We start from the raw sequence: 5,181 nt of genomic DNA on the forward strand, positions 1-5,181 counted from the left end.
CCTGTGTGATAAGAGATCAAAATATTTTAAAGTAAAATGTTAGTAATAATCAAAACACACGTACTATAAAACAAAACAGAAACATTTAAAAATACAAAATTTTAACATATTGCCAGAAAAATAATGAACGTAGTTCAATATGAAAATGAACAAGTAATATCAAAATCTAAATAAACATTTTTTAATACGAGAACGAACAAATATTAAAATTTAATTGAGCATTTTTCAATATGATAACAAACAATAAATTGAAACAAATGTGTTTTAATGTGAGAATGAATGAAAAAGTATAAATCTAAATGAACATGTTTATATGTGAGAATAAATATTGAATTTGATCGCAAATGAACATCTTCAATATAAGAATGAACATATAATGTAAAGAAAATGAAAAATTTAATTGAATATAAATGGACATGAAATCCACACTACTACAAAAAAGGCCAAAGAGACCCGTTAGAAATAGCATAAGAGACCTGTTTAGAGGAGGTCTCTAGCTCACAGGTCTCTTTGCTAAAGAAACCTGTTCAACTGAACAGGTCTCTTTGTTATCAATAAGAGACCTGTTATGTAAGGTAACAGGTCTCTTCGCATGTATATACATCATATATTTACGAAGGGGAAGAGACCTGTTATTTCATACAACAGGTCTCTTTGATAGCCATAAAGAGACCTGTTTTGTCAGATAACGGGTCTCTTTATAATTTTTCTTTTTTAAAAAAAAAATTATAAATTGACGATATATATTTATTATTTTGTAATTATTCTACTAAAATTGAAAATTACAAAACCAAAAAATTAGATAAATTTACATAAACTTATATAATTATGGAATTTACTAGTAGTAACATTTACAAGTATATACGAACAATAATTTACATGTATAAGAGAATTTATGGAACAAGTAAATAATAACTAATGGAAATAATAATTTACAATAAGTTATCAAAACTAACAACATTCCCACCAATTTTATACGGCAAGTGAATCCAACCATCTCTTTGGTAATTTCTTTAGCCCTTCATATATCAGCTAAGCGAGTTTCTTGAATTGGTCATCTGACCTCTAAAAACCTATATACCATTAAGAGAATCAATAAAAAAAAAACTTCAAGGGTTATAATTCAGGTTAAAAACTAGACATCAACAACATAAACACAACCTTACACGATTTAAACATCAATAACAAAATTAAGGGGATAAAATCATATATTATCCCATATGCAATCTTCACCACATAAATCAACTCTTGGGCACCTAAATCATCTGTTATACAAAATAAACCCAGAAAAATCATCAATATTAAAGTAATCAATTGACCCAAACTGCAAACTGCAAACTGCAAAGGAAATAATATACTTAATTTAACATTAAAAAAAAGAAAAGAAAAACCCAAGAAAATACCATCAATAACAAACCCCTATAAACCAACCCTAAGCCTTAACCTCTAACAAACTGCCCACACCCCCGTGAAAACCACCCCAACCCCCGTATAAACTACACTCACCCCCGTGAAAACCATCCCGACCTCGTAATAAACCGACCCAACCTCGTCATAAACCGACCCAACCCCGTGAAAAACCAACCCCTAGTGAAAAAAACCCCAATCCCGTAAGACACTAGCCACCAACGAAAAAACCAAAAACTACCCAATCTAAACTATAGCAACCTATTTTTTAAAAAAGAAACAAACAAACCATAAACCATTGCCATAGAAACACCTTGTCAACAACCCAAAAACTTTTCACAATTAAATTGATATGGAAACATACCTTTTTAAGACTAATTCAATTGTAGAATTATTTAGGCAAATTTGACCATAAGACTCTAGATCTGGAGTATTTATGGTCATAATAGACGTTGAAAGCCTCAAACTTTGAGTTAAAAGAAGAAGGCAACGCCGGTGTTGAAGGAAGATGCAGCGTCGTTAATGAGGAGGAGTTAATTGCTTCGTGAGAAATAAAAATGAGAAATGAGATGAGACAAGTGATGAGGTGAAAGAGAAAGAGACGTATAAAGGGAACAAGAAAAGAGATTCATATGAACATGACTAATAATGAGCTGTATAAATGAATAAGAATTAAAAAGGGAATTTTTTTTTTCTTAAAAAAAAAAACAAAGAAAAGGCAAGAGTACGCTAGTTGTGGTGGGTCCTTAATCCTTATGCGCATATATAAGAGACCCGTTCAGCAAACCAACAGGTCTCTTATTTTCGTCCCAAAATCTCATGTGGGTCCTTTGACATTTTAGAGACCTGTTATCTCTAATATTAGGTCTCTTATATCAAAGAGACCTTCTGTATTAACCAAAAGGTCTCTTATTATAGGTCTCTTTTGCCATTTTTGTAGTAGTGCCATCTAAAATGGTCAATGTTCCACCTAAAATGAAAATTTACAATAGATTGATATTCCTTATTAGATCGATAGAAAATAGAAATATAGGAAGAAAATGGAGATAAGGAGTTTTATCATAATTCTAATGCCCGTATATTAATATGTGCATGAACATATACTAGTATATATATGAACATTTATCAAAATGAAAATGAACATTCATCTACGAGCTAAATTTATGTTTCTATAATCCTACGAAATAGATCAAATCCAGAAAATTAGGGCAATTAAACTTTTTTTTTGTGTCTAGTAAATTTATAAGCTAATAATACAACACAAATTAATTCAACTTAAAGTAGATTATTATACCAAAACATCATTCTACTATAAGCATAAGAAATCATACATTGTTATGATAAAAATTATAAGAAATCATGAACTAATACTGGAATTTCATATATTCCAGAGAAAGTAATTGAAGAATGAGGCAAAAAAAAAAGTTAGGATTTGTACTTTTTTTTCAAAAATAAACAAAATCAACTTACAATTTGATTGTAGTCGTTCTTCTGTAGAAATTTTCTGCAATTTTGTCTCTTACATATAATATTTTGGTAGAGATCTAAGAGTATTTGAATTTTTTTGCAAGAGAAATTTGGGATATTTTGATAGTTTAGGAGTGAGAAAATGGAGAGAGAAAGGGGTAAAATTTATAAGGAGAGAGAAATTTAAAATAATGGTAAAATTATAAGGAAATTGATTTATAAGAAGAGAGGGAAAAAGTGGGAAACAAATTTTTATTATTTATAAGTTGTATAGTGTATGTGGGAAGGGGGGTGTAGATACTAATACCTACACTAGAGTGTAGGTGTTAATAACTAAAATATTAGAAACCATATACATAAAGTTGGGCCTACTCCTATCCTACATACTACCTCTGATTTTTTTTAGTTGCAACTTTGGAAATTTTATATCTCTCAAATAATACCCCAAAGTTACAACTAAAAAAAATTGGAGGTAGTATTTTTGTTACTAGGCTATGTTAATAATCACCCTGATATTTTTGGGCTTGAACCAAGGGTCAGGCTCTAATGGCTCCTTGGGTGGTCCGTCATTAAATGAGTGTATAACTAGGTTAGGTCCTGTGCCATACACAATAATTTTCAATAATTATTCTTCAAATGAACATTATATTAAATATTCGACTTTCATATGTTATATTCATATCAAATGAATGCAAAAAAAAAAAAAAAAAAAAAAAAAATCAACATGTGTCGTTCTTGGCAAGTACTATTAAAGTATCTATAGTTAATTATAGATTATTAATTGATTATAAATTATTCAAGAAAACAACAAATGTATCCTTTGTTGATTTGATATTCGCATTTCATGGTCAAAATTTGTACCTTCTCTTCTATTACGTAATTTAAAATAATAAGTAAATTCAAGAAAAATAAATATATAATCTTGTTGTAATATACGTAGTATGTACACAATATATGTCCTTCCAAAAAAAAAAAAAAAAATAAACTCCATATGTCACAAATTATGTTGAGAATTTTTTATTTTTTATTTTATTGGTTAAGTTAACAATTCTTAATATGTTTTTTTTTGGAAGGATATGGTACATCAAATCTTCTATTTTACTCCATAAATAATTATTACGGTATTATATATGTAAAGATTTGTTTCTTAATTATAATTTTTTTCAAAAAAAAAGAAAAAAAAACTAAGGACAAACCAAGAGATGACACGTGTCATTACTGGTGTGTCTTTTAGTATATATTATTATTATTATTGATACAGTCAGCTTATTGCATGTATTGACAAACAAATTAAGCTTGTTCAAATCTCACATTGTCATACATTATATATTGAATTACCATACTTTGACTTTTTTCATTATTCAATTCATATGCTCACTTTAACTATACATTTTTATCAATAAAGATATTAAAATCGAATATTTGAGATCATATACAAAAATGTATATTAAATGTTAATATTGTTAAATATTTTGTATTAATATAAGGTTTAATAATTCTGAACATTTTTTTTGTACTCCATAAATATACTGAAATCAAATTATACTTCTTCTGTTTTCGTTTAAATGCAACACTTTAATTTTTACATTATGCATATACTTCACGATGACTAGTTTCAATATTTTTATAGTTAATGAAAAATATAGTCATATAATTTGTAGGATCTGATTAGGTTCGTCATGTTTATACTTTATTATAGCACCATCTAAATTTTATAATTTTTTACATATTACTCCATAGTAATAAAATATATTAATGATTGAAATAACGCATTGACAAATATATAATGAGAAGTGTTACATTTGAAAGAAAACAGAGGAAGCATATTAAGAATCAAACTACTACATGGACAAACTAATGCATTGACAATAGTGTTAACATTGTCCTTAGCAATCATTGGAATACAATAGTATTAAAAAATTTATAATAATGAAAAAATACAATCAATATATAAACTATAGCGATTATTAATAAAGCATTAACTACAATGTTTAAGAGCATCCACAATGGATAGCTACATCCCTTGTAGCTTTGGGTTACCACATCAAACTATATCATTTTAAGCTATAACCTCCACAATGGCAAGCTACTACCTTTTGTAAAATATAAAAAATAAAAAATAAATGCACAAAAAGAAATCACAAACAATTTATTCATTTAAAGTGGACAACATATACTTTAGGTGAAGACTTAGGGGTGCTAATCGAGCGAGTCGATCATTAGCTAAGGGGTGCTCAACTCGACTCAAAAACCTTTTTCATGTGTTCAACTCGTGCTCATTAATGTTTTGAGCTAATAAAACCTGCT

The sequence above is a fragment of the Chenopodium album genome, chromosome 17 (assembly GCF_948465745.1).
Source record: "Chenopodium album chromosome 17, dcCheAlbu1.1, whole genome shotgun sequence".
NCBI classification, from domain to species: Eukaryota; Viridiplantae; Streptophyta; class Magnoliopsida; order Caryophyllales; family Amaranthaceae; genus Chenopodium; species Chenopodium album.